At 44.5% G+C, this 19,908-nt stretch overlaps 1 protein-coding gene across 2 annotated transcripts in view; it reads left to right on the forward strand.

The window, feature by feature from the left end:
• The window catches only part of KAT6B (lysine acetyltransferase 6B), a 373,094-nt gene that overhangs the window by 98,654 nt on the left and 254,532 nt on the right, over positions 1-19,908 (forward strand). The window lies entirely within an intron of this gene.

Genomic DNA, 19,908 nt, shown 5'->3' on the forward strand with positions numbered 1-19,908 from the left:
TTAAATTTTGATGCACGTAGTGCGCGCCTAGGTACTTTACGGCAGCACAATGTTATCATAGGGGGCGACATGAATACGGTGATGGTGAAAAGTGAGGACCGTAAATCTGCTAAAATAAAGAAAAAGACAGTTGCTGGTAGGGAAAAAGTCCTAGAACAGTTGACACGAGACAATGACCTCATTGACCCTTGGAGAATAGTTAATCCAGAGGGACGAGAATACACTTTCTACTCTGCTCCTAATGATTAGTGGTCTCGTATCGATTATCTATTGGTATCTGCCTCCATGTACAGTCGTGGCCAAAAGTTTTGAGAATGACAAATATTAGTTTTCACAAAGTTTGCTGCTAAACTGCTTTTAGATCTTTGTTTCAGTTGTTTCTGTGATGTAGTGAAATATAATTACACGCACTTCATACATTTCAAAGGCTTTTATCGACAATTACATGACATTTATGCAAAGAGTCAGTATTTGCAGTGTTGGCCCTTCTTTTTCAGGACCACTGCAATTCGACTGGGCATGCTCTCAATCAACTTCTGGGCCAATTCCTGACTGATAGCAACCCATTCTTTCATAATCACTTCTTGGAGTGTGTCAGAATTAGTGGGTTTTTGTTTGTCCACCCGCCTCTTGAGGATTGACCACAAGTTCTCAATGGGATTAAGATCTGGGGAGTTTCCAGGCCATGGACTCAAAATGTCAACGTTTTGGTCCCCGAGCCACTTAGTTATCACTTTTGCTTTATGGCACGGTGCTCCATCGTGCTGGAAAATGCATTGTTCTTCACCAAACTGTTGTTGGATTGTTGGAAGAAGTTGCTGTTGGAGGGTGTTTTGGTACCATTCTTTATTCATGGTTGTGTTTTTGGGCAAAATTGTGAGTTGAGCCCACTCCCTTGGATGAGAAGCAACCCCACACATGAATGGTCTCAGGATGCTTTACTGTTGGCATGACACAGGACTGATGGTAGCGCTCCCCTTTTCTTCTCTGGACAAGCCTTTTTCCAGATGCCCCAATCTGAAAGAGGCTTCATCTGAGAATATGAATTTGCCCCAGTCCTCAGCAGTCCATTCAACATACTTTCTGCAGAAGATCAATCTGCCCCTGATGTTTTTTTTGGAGAGAAGTGGCTTCTTTGCTGCCCTTCTTGACACCAGGCCATCTTCCAAAAGTCTTCGCCTCACTGAGTGCAGATGCGCTCACACCTGCCTGCTGCCATTCCTGAGCAAGCTCTGCACTGGTGGCACTCCGATCCCGCAGCTGAATCCTCTTTAGGAGACTATCCTGGCGCTTGCTGGACTTTCTTGGACTCCCTGAAGCCGCCTTAACAAGAATTGAACCCCTTTCCTTGAAGTTCTTGATGATCCTATAAATTGTTGATTGAGGTGCAATCTTAGTAGCCACAATATCCTTTCCTGTGAAGCTATTTTTATGCAACGCAATGATGGCTGCACACGTTTCTTTGCAGGTCACCATGGTTAACAATGGAAGAACAATGATTTCAAGCATCACCCTCCTGTCAAATCTGCCATTTTAACCCAATCAGCCTGACATAATGATCTCCAGCCTTGTGCTCGTCAACATTCTCACCTGAGTTAACAAGACTATTACTGAAATGATCTCAGCAGGTCCTTTAATAACAGCAATGAAATGCAGTGGAAAGTTTTTTTTGGGATTAAGTTAATTTTCATGGCAAAGAAGGACTATGCAATTCATCTGATCACTCTTCATAACATTCTGGAGTATATGCAAATTGCTATTATAAAAACGTAAGCAGCAACTTTTCGAATTTCCAATATTTATGTGTTTCAGGTGTGCGCTGCTGGTGTGACATCAGGGGTTTCTGAGTGATGGGTCGGTTGAACCCTCCCCCCTATGAGGTTATAGGTCAGCGCGCACACGATCCACAGAGTGAATCAAACAGCCGGAGGAAGCGGTCACACCGCGAAACGGTCGTCGCTGTTAACTTATATTCCATGTGAGTCTGCCCCTGCATGTAACTCTGCAACCACTATTAAAGAAGCGTGAACATGAACATGGATGGTGAGTGCGATGCATCTTTTTGATCTTGCTTCCAATATTTGTGTTTCTTAAAACTTCTGGCCACGACTGTATACAATGATTGACAGTCCTAAAATACTAGACATGGTCATTTCAGACCATGCTCCAGTACAGCTTGACTTAAAAGAACAAATACAAAGAGGGACTGACTATATATGGCGTTTCCCGGCATTCCTGGGGGAAAATGAAAACTTTAAAGACTTGCTAAGGGGGTGGCATTTGGAATTTCTTGTGGATAACGCTCAACACAGAGATGACCCATCGTTATTTTGGGATACTGAAAAGGTAGTACTGCGGGGTAAAATAATGTCTTATGTACATGCACTGAAAGCAAAAACTCAAAAAAAAAATTGAGAGATGACATATACTTAGGAAAACTTATACAGCGTTTCTTCAATCCCCGGTAAATTAGAGTGGGTTACCGCAAAAAAGAACTATGAATTGTGGTATACTAGATCGGAAGGGATGTATATCTCGCAGAAAGACTCTAAATTATTTAAGTACGTTAACAAATCTGGAAGGTTGCTATCGAGGTTGTCTAAGGGACCAAGTAGTGCGATATATATCCCAATGTTGCTAGATCGGCAAGGAAATCGTCAGAATAATCCTGAGAGGGTCTTTAGAGGTCTTTAGGTATTATTATCAGAAACTATACTCAGCCGACCCTGATAGCCAGCCATCCCTGATGCATTATCTTAGCCAATCTGTTATGCCGAAACTCCAGGAAAGTCAGCTCCTTGACCTTAATAAACCAATATCAGCGGAAGTCGTCTCTAGGGCAATAAAGGGTATACCTTCAGGGAAAGCACCTGGTCTGGACGGATATACTGGGGAATTCTATAAAATACTGAAAGACATAACTCAACTGTTAACGGATAGTTTTAACAGGGTGTTGGAGGGCAAAACCCCAAAGCTTACTAATAATACAGCGTATATACGATTACTACCGAAGCCAGGGAAGGATCTACTTTTGCCATCGTCGTACAGATCTATCTCCCTTATCAATGCCGACCACAAGCTATTTTCTAAAATTATGGCTGATAGACTAGATGATTTACTTCCGAATCTAATTGGTCCTTCTCAAGTGGGGTTTGTAAAAGGTAGATCGGCAGTGTTTAATATGAGGAGAGTGCTGGCTGTTCTGGATTTTGTTGCTAGGAGACGACAACAACTAGGAGAATCACCGGCACTCCTTACAATTGATGCCGAGAAGGCATTTGATAATGTACATTGGGGATGGCTGGCACAAGTCTTAGACGCAATGAATATCAAAGGAGCCTTCCGAACTTATATAGCAGCTTTATATTCAGATCCTAAGGCACAAATAGTATTACCGGGATTTCTTTCTCAATCCTTCCCACTTTTAAAAGGGACAAGACAGGGGTGTCCTCTTTCCCCACTCTTGTTTAATATAGCAATCAAGCCGGAAAGTGAAATTGTCATTTTTTGCAGACGACATAATTTTGTTCTTGGCAAACCCTTCTATGGATATACATCAAATATTTAAGACACTAGTAGATTTTGGAAAAAGTTCAGGCTTTAGGGTTAATATCGAAAAATGCGAACTACTCTACATAGAGACATCACCCCCAGGGAACAGGCGAGTAATTCATGATTGCCCAGTAGCTATCTCCAAAAAACCATATCACGTATCTAGGTATTAAAATTGGACCCTCCCCACATTCTCTATACGGCCTCAACTACATACCGTTAATAAAACAAATAAAACAAGAACTAGAGAGATGGCACTCGATGCCTTTATCTCTTTTGGGTAGATGTCATCTGGTTAAAATGGTCAGTGTCCCCAAACTTTTATACCCAATGCCGACCTTGCCCATATTGCTCAGACATAGCGATGTGAGAGAGTTGAACAGCACCTTCTCACAATTCCTATGTTCCAAAAAGAGAGCTAGAATAGCCATGAGGAAGCTGTACTTACCAGTGGAAAAGGAGAGGAGGGGGGGGGGGGGGAGTACGCTTCCCTGACCTGAGAAGATATAATTTGGCTAGCCTTTTTCGCCATTGTAGGGACTGGTTGGCTAAGACATCTTACTACTCAAACTTTACCTTGGAACAGGAATTAGCCCAAGGCTGGGACTTGGGAGCACTACTACATGCCCACCTAGCTTCGATGCCACCAGATATTAAAAGCTCAATAATATTAAGGGACACTATAATAGCCTGGAAGGAGGTGAGAAAGTTATACAACCTATCCTTTAGAGCAGGGGTGGGGAACCTCCGGCCCGAGGGCCGTATGCGGCCCACGGTATCATTTCATGTGGCCCCCGGCCCCCTGCCAGAACATAATGTGAAAATGCTTATGACCCCTTCCATTATGGAAGCGGTCATTAGCATACGGGAGGCACAGGAAGGTGAGAACAGCACTGCACTGGCTGTCCTCACCTTCCCTGGTCTTCTTTCAGCCCCACACTGTGTCCTGACACATCCAGCGTCAGGACGCAGTGCACGTAGTCGTGCACTATGACCTGACGCTGTGCGGTGTGAGGTGACAATATAGTGCGGCAGGAAGAAGAACAGGGAGGGTAAGTGAATCTGCCAAGAGGCAGCGCCGTACGGAGCTGGAGAGGTAAGTTTATTTGTTTATCTTAAATACAGTATCTGATCTGATGTCTGATTGGGGCTGATCTGAGGCTAAAGGAGGGTGGGGAGGGTCTGATGGGGGTCTGATCTGAGGCTTGGGAGGGTCTGATCTGAGGCTGGGGGTGTCTGATCTGAGGCTGGGGTTTGATAGGGGTCTGATCTGAGACTAGGGGGGCTGATGGGGGCTGATCTGAGGCTGGGGAGGGGCTGATGGGGGCTGATCTGAGGCTAGGGAGGGTATTATGAAGGTCTGATCTGAGGCTGGGGGGTCTTATAGGGGCTGATCTGACCCTGGGGGGTCTGATGGGGGCTGATCTGAGGCTGGGCGTCTGGTATGAGGCTGGGGGTCTGATGGGAGTCTGATCTGAAGCTAGGAAGGGTCTGATTGGGGTCTAATCTGAGGCTTAGAGGTCTGATGGGAGTCTGATCTGAGGCTGATGTAGGCCTGGGGGGTCTGATAGGAGGCTGATTTCAGGCTGATGGAGGTGGGGGCAGATATTTTGCTGAGAAAGGGACAAAGGCAGGGACAGTTGCGAAGAAAGAGGCAGGGAGAGTGAAAGCTGGGTGAACCCCTCTCTGGACCCCCTGGGTTTAGCTTCCTGCCATTAATGTCAAATAAGTAACATTCTGAACTTAAAAATTAGACTGCTATGTGTGGTCAATATGGCGCCTGTATTGTATGTAATATACTGTATATATATAGTGCAGGCGCTATTTTGTGCTGCAAAAATACAGCCCTCTAGATTATTTTAATTGAAGTGCAATTTCTGTAACTTATCCCTAAGTCAATTATATGTTTGACCAAATACAGCAGTAAAAAATTTTTATTGAGAATTTTGTATGGCCCCCGAATGATGTTACAAATATCCAAATGGCCCTTGGCAGCAAAATGGTTCCCCACCGCTGCTTTAGAGCCTCTAAATATGTCATTATGGTCTCATCCAGACTTTAAAGTAGGAAACCCTAATAAACTGTTCCAACACTGGAGACAGAAGGGAATTGACACTTTGCAACACTTATTACATGTTAAAGAGCAGAGATACTTGACGCTATCAGAACTGTACGATAAATATGGGCTTCCGAAAAGGCAAGAACTGCAATATTATCAAATAATGCATTTCTGTAAGTCCAGACTGAAAGAGGTCAGCCTGGAATGCAAAGTAAATGGATTCGATTCATTACTCAGTTGGGGAATAAATGGACATTATCGGACATATATAAACAACTTAGAGACTGGGACAATGATAAAACTTTTAATACAATTAGTGGGGGGTGGAGTAAACCTTTGGTAAATCCAGACTGGAGAGATAGGATAATGACGGGGTGGAATAGGACAAGAAAAGCAGTGATATGTGAAAGATGGAGAGAAACACAACTGAAACTAACACATAGGGCGATATATGCCTTCAATATATCTTTTGCGCACACTAATGATACCAGAATCACCAACTGTCCAAAGTGTGGTTTATTGAAGGCGTACTTAGATCATGGGATGTGGATGTGCCCCAAAACAAGACAGTATTGGGAATGGTTGCTATCCTGGATTAAGGATACATGGCAGATCAACTTGCCATGTGAACCGGAAGTAGTATTGTTTCATGTATTTCCTGACACAATACGGGTGCCTGCGTTGATAGATGGGGTGTTACTGGTAGCATTGAAATGCCTGTTACAAAAATGGCTAGAGTCTAAGGTTCCCACAGTTACAGAATTTCTAAGTCTAATGAGAAATTTCCTGTTAATGGACCAACTAGACGTGGAATCAAATAAAAATAGCAGTTCAACAGGTTTTTTGAATAAATGGTCAACATTTTTTGCCAAGCATTTATCGACAGAGGAAATACAGGCGCTCATGAGTAACTTTACACATACTGAATGGTACTTACGAAAAGATATTCGAGGAACACTGGGATGGTTGAAAGTGTCATAAACAAGGGGAGAGGAGAGTATATGGTGCAGAGGTCGCGCTACATTTTTTTCTGGAAGAGTAAAAATACTCCTCTTACCATTTTTGAGGAGTATTTTCCGCCGATGAGGAGTATGAAAGTTACAGTAATTCAAATAGTTAATACGAAGGCCTACATAACATTAAGGGGTTGCTATTTATGCATGAAAACCATTACTAGTATCTAGAACTGTCTTCCATGCATAAATGGCAAATTTAGACAATTTTACATTTAGCGGGGGTCGGCACCACTGAGGTCACTTGCTCTGAGGGGGTCGGCACCACTGAGGTCCCTGTTGCGCTGAGGGGGGTCGGCACCGCTGAGGTCCCTGTTGCGCTGAGGGGGGTCGGCACCGCTGAGGTCCCTGTTGCTCTGAGGGGGTCGGCACCACTGAGGTCACTGTTGCGCTGAGAGGGTCGGCACCGCTGAGGTCACTGTTGCTCTGAGGGGGTCGGCACCACTGAGGTCACTGTTGCAGTGATTTTATGAGGTTTAAAGGGTTTTTCCTAAGATGGATATTTATCACCTGTCGTTAAAGGACCCCTCACCTCTCCTGATTTGTCTGTTTTGGTAACTACTTGCACCCCCACATGTAATAACAATCCTGGAGGATCTGTTCTTATGACTTTATGTTGCACCATTGCTCTGTTATTCCTGTTATTAGTTATGAATGACTTGCTGGTAGTTTGCAGTGAAGGTCCAGATGGGGGTGTCCCTGCACAGCCTGATATTATTCAATCAGTGCTGTCAACTGGTAACATCCAGCTGGACCTTTATTGCAGACTACTAGCAATTAGTTCATAAGTTCTAGTAGGAATAATAGAGTAATGGTACAATATAGTCACAAGAGGGGCGGAGCCAACTGTGCATGGTGGAAGACGTGTGAGCTCTGAGCTCCTCTCCATAGCACCCGACCAACAGCCTTTTTTACAGCTCTGACCGAATCGATAATGGGCAAACTCAACAAGGAGAGAGGTGGGGAGGTCACCCAGTCGACCAAGGTGAAAAAGTCGCATGGAGACTTGAATAAATACATCTACAAGAAGACGGCGTCTCCAGCAGTGAGGGGGAAGATGGCGGCGGCTGAGGAAACTGCCGCGGCTCTGGACATTGAGTCGGATGACGCTAGCTCATGTGCCCCGTCGGACCTGCCGGAAGATTCGGACCCTGCTCCGATTACCAGAGCCTTCTTACAGCACTCCCTACAGCAATCTTTGGCCCAGGCGTTGTCACCAGTGCTGACGGAGCTGGCGGCCATTAGAACGGAGGTAACACACGTGGGGCAAAGAGTGGAAGCGCTGGAAGATTTCCAGATAGCAGTAGTACACCATAGCAAAGGCCTCCAAAATCAAATGAAGTCTCTCAGTTCCCAGGTGGATAACGTATACCTCCACTTAGAGGACCAAGAGAATAGGGGGAGAAGGAAGAATGTGAGGTTAAGGGGCATCCCCGAATCAGTGGCGGCAGAAGCACTATTGGACAGTGTCAGGCAGATATTTGCCATGCTTGTAGGAGAAGAGCGGGCTGAGGTTATCACCATTGAAAGGGCGCACAGGGCGCTTAGGCCTAAACCTGCTGCAAGCGACCCGCCAAGGGACACAGTTTGTGCCCTCTTGAATTATCTTGACACAGCGGCCGTTCTCAAAGCGGCAAGGGAGAGAGAAGAAATAATCTATGAGGGGAACAAAATCCTGTTGTTTCAGGACTTAGCAGCTAGCACCCTAGCAAAACGCAAGGCGTTGAAACCCCTTACAGCTGCATTGAGGGAGAGGAAGCTGCCTATGAGGTGGCTTTTCCCCTTTGGACTTAGCACCACAATCAATGGCAGACAGATAATAATCCGTCATCCTGATGATCTCTCCAAGATGTGGGAAGCCCTGGAGATTTCGCCTCTGGACATACCGTCCTGGCTCCCGTCTGCCAACATGGAAAAGTTACCAAAGCTTGTGGCACCATCACCCTGGCAAGCGATGTCCAAACAAAAGTACACCAAGAAGAAGACACTGACAGGGGACTGATTTGCTTCCAGTTGTTGTTAAAGAATCCAGGTTTATTATCTCTCGCTGTTGTTGTTTCAGTGAGCGCCATTTTTCTCCCTATTTTATAAGTAGGCATTATAGTGCTTGAAACTCGTTGTTTCTGATGTTTAATAGTGTTGATAAATGTTATTCCAAGCACACTATTTTTATATTCTACATGATGTCACGTTGAGACCGAAAGTATGGTTTTGCTGTTTGAGCTTACTGCAGATATTGAGGAGATGGGTGATGACATCTTCCCTGTCTCTTTAAACTGCCTGTTGGAATCAAAGGTTAACAGGTTTAAGTTATCGGTCAGTTTGATTGCTAATACTTAAGAGGTCGGGTGAGTGGTACATCTAGATTTTTCTAGTAGTCTCTACCTATGTCCCCTCCCCCAATCTCTTACCTTAAATATGTCATTGCTAAATTGCGCATTGTAGCGCCTATGGGGCTCCTAAGCCCTTTTATTCTGTTGATATTTGTTTTATTGTTTTTTGCTTTTATTTTTCTGAATCGAGCTTTAAGGTTCACGAACACCAGTCTTAAAAGTAACACAAGCCTTAAATCCCATTGATATGGCACACGTCACAATTTACTCACTAAATGTGAATGGAATGAACATCCCGCAGAAACGCAGTCAGGTTTACCACACCCTTAGGAAAGAAAACCCTGATATTGTGCTTTTGCAGGAAACGCATTATAGACACGACCACGTCCCTAATATGTCCAGTAGACACTTCCCAGATTGGCATCATGCCACCCACTCCTTGGCATCAAGAGGTATCTCTATCAGTTTTAGCAAAAACCTCCCATTTAAAGTGACAGCAAAGTTGATAGATCCTAATGGAAGATTTCTATTTATAAAAGGGAAAGTCCTTAACTCAATGATCACTATAGCTGCTATATATGCTCCTAATAAGGGGCAAGTTAAATGGCTTATTCAGATGCTAGAATCTTTGAAAACCTTCACAGAAGGGCTTTTGATATTGGGTGCAGATTTTAATCTCACACTGGATCATGAGATGGACTCCACATCTGCCACACCCCATATTTCTGAAAAACAAAAACGTAGATTACAAATTGCTTTGGCGGAGGGGAATTTATCCGACGTATGGAGATTACTTCACCCAGAAGTCAGGGACTACACCTTCTTTTCTAAGGTCCATGGCTCTTATCAGCGCCTGGACTACATATTTTTATCCAATATTGCTATACCCGCAATTAAAGAGACTTCCATAGGATCTATCACGATTTCGGATCATGCCCCTGTGCTGTTGAAGCTGCAAATTAAAGATATGCCAGGGAAGACCTGGACATGGAGGCTTAACTCAACTTTGTTAGAAGAAAAAGAACACAAGGAAAAGATCAATAAAACACTCATAGATTATTTTAGTCTAAAGACTGTATTTTAGTCTAAGACTGTAGTAAGGGGGGAATTTATTAGCATAGGTGCCAGAGTTAAAAAACAGAGGACACAGATAATAAATTCACTGCTCTTGCAGATTTCCACGCTAGAAAAGCTTCATAAAACAGATCAGACGGAGGATGTACTGAAACAACTGAAATCCTTAAGGTCAAAACTTAAAGATAAACTGAACATAAAATCGGCTAAAATACTTCAAGCTCTGCGTTTCAAATACTACTCGCATGGTGACAAAGGATCCAAATTAATGACAAACCTGTTAAAATCCCAGAGGCAGAAGTCCTTTATCCAAGTAGTCAAATCCAAAGAGGGACATAGATTAACTACTACCCCAGCAATAGCAAAGTAATTTTGCAGGTTTTAGACTTCTCTATATAATATTGAGAGCGAAGATAGGACAGAAACTAGCGATATTTCTCTGCAGAATAGAATTGATGATTTTTTGGTCTCTATTAAGATGCCTACCTTGTCTGCCAATGATAAGACAGACCTGTTGAGACCATTTACAGAGGAGGAAGTTACTAAAGTCCTTCAAAGCATCCCTATTGGGAAAAGCCCAGGTCCGGACGGCCTCCCCATTGTATATTACAAGAAATTTGCTGATGTGCTGATTCCGCACTTTACTAAACTGTGTAATTCTCTCCTCAGTGGTTCCGTCCTTCCTCCGCAGGCCCAGGCGGCGACCATCACTATTATACCCAAAGAAGGAAAAGATCCTGAAGCATGTGGTAGCTATCGCCCGATCTCGCTGCTTAATACGGATTTGAAATGGTGGGCTAAACTGCTGAGCCATCGAGTTGCTGGTTTGCTGCCTGGGCTTGTGGGGGAGGAACAGGTAGGATTTGTACAGGGCAGAGAAGGTAGGCACAACGTTAGTCGAGTGGTGAATGCGGTTTGTTATGCCAGAAAGAAAAATATGCCTCTGGTCTTATTGGGGACAGATGCCGAAAAGGCATTCGATAGAGTTGGATGGCCATACATGCGTAGTACATTATTAGCGTTCGGTTTCCCAGAGATATTTGTCAATGCTATTTTCTCCCTGTATTCAGCTCCCACGGCCCGTATTTTAGTAAATGGCACCATGTCAGATCCCTTTGCTATCAGGAATGATACTAGACAGGGATGCCCCCTGTCACCATCCTTGTTTATATTAGTGCTAGAAACATTACTATTGAAATTTAGGCAAAACCCCAATATTAGAGGAATGCAACTGAAAGGTGATTCACATAAGATGGCAGCATTTGCTGACTACCTATTATTAATGGTCACCAATCCTATTGAGGCGATGAAACATATACTAGAGACCTTCTGTGTCTTTGGGGAAATCTCTAATTTTAAAATTAATTTAGAAAAATCTGAGGCCATTGGAGTTTCTTTGACTCCCACACAAAGGAGAAAGTTGAAGGATATGTCCCCCTTTAAGTGGCCATCCACAGCGTTAAAGTATTTGGGAGTGATGATACCAGCCAATCCTACCCATCTGTTTCACCTGAACTACTCACCACTATTAGCTAAAATCCAAGTGTTTCTAAATAAACCCTTGAAACCCAGGATTTCCTGGATAGGCAGGAAAAATGTTATAACCACATATGTTCTGCCACAAATGCTATACCTGTTACGCTCTCTCCCAATAGAAATACCTAGATCCTTTCTGGACAAAATAAGGTCTATTATTGGTAAATTTTTATGGGCTAATAAGAAAGCTAGGCTGCCATTCTCCCTGCTCACCAGGAAAAAGAAACATGGAGGGATCTCATTACCTGACATGTATGCGTACGTGCAGGCAATTCATCTAGAGAGATGGTTAGCTTTAGCTAGACAGAAAGAACCTCCCCTGCATGTGCGTATGGAAAGAGAAATACTAGGGAAACAAGGTGCATGTCTGCTATGGCACAAAGCCCCTTCTTTGGGTCCACTGGGACTCATAAGTGCCATTACCAACGGCACTATTAAGGAATGCCAGAAGTCACCTGCACTGAATCTTAGTAGAAGGGGATTATCCCCGGTTATGCCTCTTGATGTATTACCCTATGCTCTCTCGGACAAGGTGATGGAGGCTAGCCCAGTTTGGGACTCAGTGTCTGAGTTCAGAATAGGAGATCTATTGAAGTTAACTTCCACCTCTGATTTCTTTAAATCTCTCAGTGGTGAACCGCCAAGAGTTGGTTCAGATATACAGAGATGGGATTTTGAAGTTACATGTAGGAAGTTTCTTTCTTCTAATCGCCTGCAGAAGGTTGACCCCTCTTGGCTGGAGACCATGGTACTGCTGCCAAAATCACCAACTAAGGGCCTATCACTAATATATCGTCAGATTTTAGAAAAAAGAGGAGATTTGGCCCCTTCTTACATAGGTGATTGGGAAAAAGAATTAGGTATCAGTTTAGATAACTCGAGCAGATCCTTCATTATGTCACATTCGCATGGATTCTCTAGATGTGTCAAAGTGCAAGAGAACTCACTTAAAACCCTCACTAGATGGTATCGTACACCTGAATTTCTATATAAAATCCATATCAGTAACTCGAGTGAATGCTGGAGATGCTTAGAAGGTCTAGGTAGCCTTTCCCACATATGGTGGTATTGCCCGAAAATTAAGCAATTCTGGAAATTAGTGGAGGACACCATGAATAAGATCTGCCCAGGACATTTATCACTCACTGCTTCCCTAGTTTTACTATGGAAACCAGAAGGCAAATTTATTCCCCATAAAAATAACCTTCAGACACATATGATTGCAGCGGCCAAATTACTTATCCCAACATTATGGAGAAACCCCGATCCACCTAGTATAACAATGTGGTATGATAAAATGAATCACATCTGTAGAATGGCGGAGCTAGCGAGCTGGGAAAACCATAATAGACAAGGTTTTCTGGACACTTGGGGACCATGGAAGTTGCATATGGAAGCTCAACAATGAGAGTAAATACAACCTAGTTGGATGTACTGGGGTTCTCGTTCTTCCCCTACTCTTCTTCCCTCCCTATGAGGGGGTTGGAGTGGGTGAATTAGGAGACCTTCTAGGGGTTAACAAGAGAAGATGGAGTTGAAAGTCAAACAACATATCATCTACAGGGATAAGTATAAGTCTGTGTGAAAAGATTGTGTATCCAGACTAAAATATAATATAGTGATCTTGACCAAAAGCTATAAAGATATAGCTTCTATTAGAGTGAACCTACTCAACTACTCAACATTTCAATGTATCTTATTTTTATACATCGATTCAGTGTTCTATGTGTTTTATGTTTTCTTACTTGTGAAAAGACTTTCACTACAGAACTTTTGAATTAACAATGTATGTGAACCGTATGTCTCACAATGCGTGAGGAGTCAGGTTGGAAGACCATTGCTTAAATAGGATACAGGTTATATGTGTGACATGCGATGTAATACTTCACTGACCAGTTGTTCTGGTATGCCTCTTTCTCAAAAGTACTTAAATATTTGTAATGTATGATTTATTTTGTTGATAATATATTAATAAAAAGAGAATTATTTAAAAAAAATAGAGTCACAAGAATTGACTCCCCAGATTTGTTATTGCATGGGAAATGCAAATCGTTACTAAAACAGACATGTCCCCTTCAAGTACATGATCGCTGTGGGTCCCACCTTGGTTACCACGTTCTAGTGTTCTCTGGGTCAAGTATGGAGAGGTAAATAGTGTTGATCTTGGGACAATCCCTTTTAATTTTTGCTGCTGTTTCTGTGCTGCTAGTCACTGGGGTTTGCCATCCATTACGTGGCCATTGCTGCCCACCAAAGTTACGTTCTTGTAGATGAGCTCTCAGGTGGGTATGTTGGTGCCACCGGGGCTGTTTGTAGACTCTGAAGAGACCTGAGGCACTGGCGGAGCAGGACACAGGCACAATGGATGGTGGTGCATGCTGGTGCCAAGGGCACAAGCGAAAGACCCGGGCACATACCTTGCACCGCCACAGTCACATGTTATGGATCTGGATGATGACCTCACGCAGTGATAACCACTGATCTAGGGAGCAGCAACCAACTCCCAGCATGCACACTTGCTCAGCTGTTCTTGTAACTCCCAAGGTGAAAGGAGGATACTGGGAGTTGTAGTTTCAGCACAGCTGGAGTGCCGGAGGTTGCTTATCCCTGATCTAGAGGCTGTCATTTTGTGTTATGTTTGATCTTGCTATCAAGGGGAGTTTGTCTTCCATGACCCATTGCCCTATCTCATTCCACAAAAAAGCTACCACCGCTGTGGTTATTGGATTATACAGTTTTACAGTGAAGACTTCATGTGCTTGGCAGAGGGACTATGTCCTGGAGGCTGTAAATGGCCACATGCGGCACCGCATTACAGAAGAAATCCTTATAAGCATCTGATGGAACATGCTGCAATGAATCCTTGATGGATTCATAAGAAAGCTGACAGGTGACTGAGGTCTACGGGTGACAGGTCTGTCGTTATGGAGGTCTCCTGTTGGCGTGTCCAGCGCTGGGACCCCCGCTGACTTCTATAAGCAGGAGTCTGAAGCGCTCAGCCACTTTTCCTCACTGCTGACTGCGGTCGTAAAGACGGTCCCCTAGACCTTCTATTGAGGCCGTCTTCACTACCGTGCTTAGCAGGGAGGAGCGCTCGGCTGAGCGCTTCAGACTCATCACTATAGGGTAAAAACAAGGCGCTCAGACCACCACTTACCCCGCCAGTGAGGATCGCGCGCCTCCTTCCTCCCTCTTCAGTGCGGTGTGTCCTAAGCTCTGGCAGCCCGCTCAAACTGACCAATGACAAAGCTCCTTACTGTAAGGAGCCTTGTTATTGGTTGTCTCAGGCAGCAGCAGCATCGCTGCGCTGCCTGCGCCGTTCGCATGCACTACACTTATGTATAGCAGGGAAAAGTCTAAGGCGTATCGGTACGCCTTAGACTTTTTCCAGGGAGTAAAATGGCCTGAACAGGCGTCTGACGCTTGTACAGGCGTTATTGCGACCTCTGATATGGTGTATGTTCTAGTTACTTTTCCTGACTAGCCTTTTACGGGCAAGGAAATAGTAGAAGGGAAGAGACTCATCCAGATAGTATAGGATGGGAGGGAGGAAGTGGGAAGTTTTCATAGTTATTGTGGGATTGATAATGGTGATGTTATCATTTTTGGATGATACTTTATGCATTGGAAATGTATGTAACAATATTCCTGTACTAATGTCTAAACAAACTGTGATTGAAAGTACCTACAGAAATTAAATAAAATGTTTTGGGAAAAAAATGAAAATATCTCTGTAATTTTTTCCATTCGGCTTTCCCTGGCCAGTCTACCTGTCCCAGGTGCTGAAAAACGCCCCCACACTATCACTGTGCCACAACCATGCTTCACTGTAGGGATGGTGTTGGGCATGTAATGAGCAGTGCCTGATCATTCCAGACAGGATGTTTAGAAATGAGGTCAAAACACTGGTTTCATCGGACCAGAGAATCATGTTTCTTGGTCTGAGAGTCCTTTTGCGTTTTTTTTATTTTTTATTATTATTCTAGGTGGGCTTTTATGTGGCTTTCACTGAGGAGAGGTTTCTTTCTGGTCACAGTGTTGTAAGGCCCAAATTGGTGGAGTGCTGTAGTGATGGTTGATCTTCTGAAAGTTTCTCCTATCTGCACACAGGATTTTTGCAGCTCAGCCAGAGTGACAATGGAAACTTGGTCAACTCTTTTACCAAAACCACCCCTCATCAAGGCTGTATTTAGAGTTGTTTCTGCCTAGGCACTTTAGTGTAGCCCCATTCTTGATGTCTGTACCAGGGCTCCAGATGGCGACCAAAATGGTCGACAATGCGACTTAGGCTACTTTCACACTGGCGTTTCTGGTTCCGCTTGTGAGATCCGTTTCAGGGCTCTCACAAGCGGCCCAAAACGGATCAGTTCAGCCCTAATGCATTCTGAATGGATAAGGATCCGTTCAGAATGCATCCGTTTTCCTCTGTTCAGCCTCCATTCCGCTCTGGAGGCGGACACCAAAACGCTGCTTGCAGCGTTTTGATGTCCGTCTGACAAAACTGAGCCAAACAGATCCGTCCTGACTTACAATGCAAGTCAATGGGGACGGATCCATTTTCACTGACACAATATGGTGCAATTGAAAACTGATGCGCCTCCCATTTCAGTGTAAGTCAAAACTGGTCCGTTTGCATCATCATGAAAAAAATAAATAAATAATGTATTGGTTTATTTTTTGTTCATGGTAATGCAAACGGATGCGTTCTGAGCGGATACAAGCGTTTGCATTATAGGTGCGGATCCGTCTGTGCAGATACCAGACGGATCCGCACCTAACGCAGGTGTGAAAGTAGCCTTAGAATTTACAAATGGCGACCAGACCTGCCGCCGCAGCTCTGCAGTTGAATACAGCGGCGGGGCACAGGAGATGATAGTTCTCTGCCCCGCTGGCGATGTTCTTCTCAGCAGCGCAGTGGATAAGGAGTCTTTCCCTCCCCCTTGTGCTGCTGCCGCCGCCAATGAGAATAGAGACGGGAGGAGGAGGGGCTGTGGCCACTGCGACACCAATGAAGATAACTGAACTGTTAATACAAATATAGGAGGCGGGTTCCGGAATTAAATAGCCGGCACCCGACCTCCTATGACGGGGAGCTGCGATCCGCCGCAGTTAACCCCACAGGTGAGCCCCCCCCCCCCCCCAACCCCCCAGTATAATAAACATTGGTGGCGCAGTGCCCCCCCCCCCCCCCCCCAGTGGCAGTTCCGATCGGAGCCCCAGCAGTGTAATCGCGGGGCTCCAATCGGTTACCATGGTAGCCAGGACGCTCCTGAAGCTCTGGCTGCTATAGTAAGCTCCCTGCTGCTGTGCAGGGCAGCAGGGAGAGTGTGAGGTCCTATTTACCCTGATAGGACAAGGGTTCCAGTCCCTAAGAGGGCTAATAGTAAGTAAAAACAAAAAACAAAAACACAAACACTATAAAATAAATAAGTTTAAAGAGGACCTTTCACTAGAATAAAACATCTAAACTAACTATACAGACATTGAGAGCGGCGCCCAGGGAACTCCCTGCACTTACTGTTATCCCCGGGCACTGCTCCGTTCTCCCGTTATAGCCTCCGGTATCTTCATAGTTAGGCTCCACCCAGGGGAACCTCCAGGCGTCTTATTCTCCCATGCTGTAGCGCTGGCCAATCACAGCGCTCAGCTCATAGCCTGAGAGGCTTTTTTTTCTCTCAGGCTATGAGCTGAGCGTTGCGATTGGCCAGCGCTACAGCCTGGGAGAATGAGATGCAGGCAGGTTTCCCTGGTTGGAGCCTAACAATGAAGATACCGGAGGCTATACCGGGCGAACGGAGCGGCGCCCAGGTATAACAGTAAGTGCAGGGGGATTCCTGGGCGCCGCTCTACATGTCTGTATAGTTAGTTTAGATGTTTTATTCTGGTGAAAGGTCCTCTTTAAATCCCCTCTTTCCTAATTTTACATATAAAATATATAAACAATAAATAAACATATTACATATCGCTGCGTCCGAAAAGTCCAAACTATTAAATTATAAAAAAAATATCTCATATGCGGTGAGCACCGTAACAGAAATAAATAAATAAAAAACATGCGATTCGCCATTTTTTAGTCACCTGGTCACCCCAAAAAATAGGATAGGACTATTCTATTATGGGCCGAACGTTTCATAAAATGCGGAATGCACGTGGCTTTTTTTGCTGTTTTTTTTTTTATAGCAATACTTTTTTATGTTGTCGAAAGCGAACCAAAATTTTGGTATCGAAACAACCCTACGCTGATCTGATCGGCGTAGCTTTGTCACGATACCAAAATTTGGATTCGGTTTCGATTTGGCGACCAAAAATTTTATTTGGCTCCTAAATTTTTCAGTTCAGGAGCCAATGGCTACTAGTTATTCTATTTTATTTTTGTCTGGAGCACTGTGTACAATTTATCTAGCTGACAGCCAAATGCTTCATCGACCATCGGCTATCCCTTCCAACTTCCCCATAAATTCCACGGCAATTAACGCTGTGTGCACGCTCCCTCAATTTTATATATAATGTTTTGCACTGGAAGCCTTTCATGTTTCAAAATATCATCTAATGATAAGGTGAGGTAGTTGAGGACCATCGTGAATATTTAAAGATAAAGATGTACGATACCAAATACAGAAGATCAGGAAACTGATGTAACAGCAGAACCTGGAACTTTGCATCTTCTGTAGAGCCAAATAAAGAAATCCCTTAGGTCACATATGTTATAGTAGATCACCACCGTCTAATCAGCAATACCAAGAGGGCACAAAATTCAGAGGTACCCCCACCTAAAGACTCATATGAAGGAAAGCTTCTAACAGATCTAATAATGTCACAGCCTGATTTTCCATAATGCACCAGAGTCTGCTCCCCCTGTATTTTCTTTTTTAAAGAACATTTTATTGATTTTCAGATGGATGGTTCATACAAAATAGGGCACCAATCCCAGTGCATCATAAGTACAAAAGGAAAAATCATAATGGTTACACATTTCTGATAAATTTTTGTATTTAATGAAAAGTAACATAATTTGTGCTCCATTCATAAGAAACCCCCCCCTTCAACCATAAACCATGCCCCCCTCCCACCGCTATCTGGATGTGTATCCGTCCCAGATAATATCAGTATACATGTAAAACTGAAAGAAAATACCCTCCAGGAAGATTAAAGGGGTTCTGCACTTTGTTTAAAGTGATGATCTATCTGCTGTTTGAGAAGGCAGCGGCGCTGGCAGTAGCACCGCGGCCTTCTCACTGTTTACCGCAGGCCCAGTGACATCACGACTAGTATCACTGGCCTGGGCGGGGCTAAGCTCCATTCAGGTGAACAGAGCTTAGCCCCGCCCAGGCCAGTGATACTAGTCGTGACGTCACTGGGCCTGCGGTAAACGGCGAGAAGGCCGCGGCGCTGCTGGAGTGTCGCTGCCTTCTCAAACAGCTGATCGGCGGGGGTCTCGGGTGTTGGACCCCTGCCGATCAGATGCTGATAATCTATCCAAAGGATAGATCATCACTTTAAGCAAAGTGCAGAACCCCTTTAAGTTACTCTCAAATTGCCCAGTTTCCCTTTCAAGTCAGTACACAGATACCATTCTGTATATTGGAAGTTTACTAAATTTCAGCCTCCGGCAGCTGGCTCCTCCGGTATTTTAGCAATCAGGTGCAGACAATACACCAAAGTCTACTTATTCTGTAATATAGTGACCAGACAACCAATGCACCATAGCCTGCTTCTCCTGTATTATAGTTACCAGATACAGGAGGACCAGACTCGCCTTCTCCCACTGCAAAGCTGGCCATATGCTAATCTCCCCAAGCTCACCTTCCTGCCCCCAGTCCCAATCTGGTCACAGTGCTCATTCCCCTATCTCCCTAAGCTCACAATCCTGCACCTTTCCCCCCCCCCCCCCCCCCCCCCCACGTCCCAATCTGGTCAGTCACATACTGGTTTCCCCATCTCCCCACCCTCAATCTGGTAAATTTAAATACCTTTGTTCATTTATGGCATTCCTGAGGAGGAGGATATGTGCAGTGGCAAGGTACAATAGCAGCCAGTAGGGTAGCAGAGTGACACTCTCTGCTATTGCTCCTCTGTGGAGTCTGGGGCAGGAAGCGTGAGGGGAGGGCCTAGCAGACGCGCCGTTCATGACGCGTCTGAAGATCTTTATGTTCAGAGGTACTCATGGCGGTGGGGCATCCAACAAATGGCAACAAGACTGAAAAGTCTTGCCGTCATCTGGTGACAGCTAGTGTGCCAGCCGAAAGCGTTCTGCGTGCCACCTCTGGCACGAGTGCCGCAGGTTGTCGACCCCTGTCCTAGGGGATGAAACACTTGTAGAAAAATTATTTGGGTGTCCTTG

Source organism: Bufo bufo, chromosome 6 (genome assembly GCF_905171765.1).
Source record: "Bufo bufo chromosome 6, aBufBuf1.1, whole genome shotgun sequence".
Lineage (NCBI taxonomy): Eukaryota > Metazoa > Chordata > Amphibia > Anura > Bufonidae > Bufo > Bufo bufo.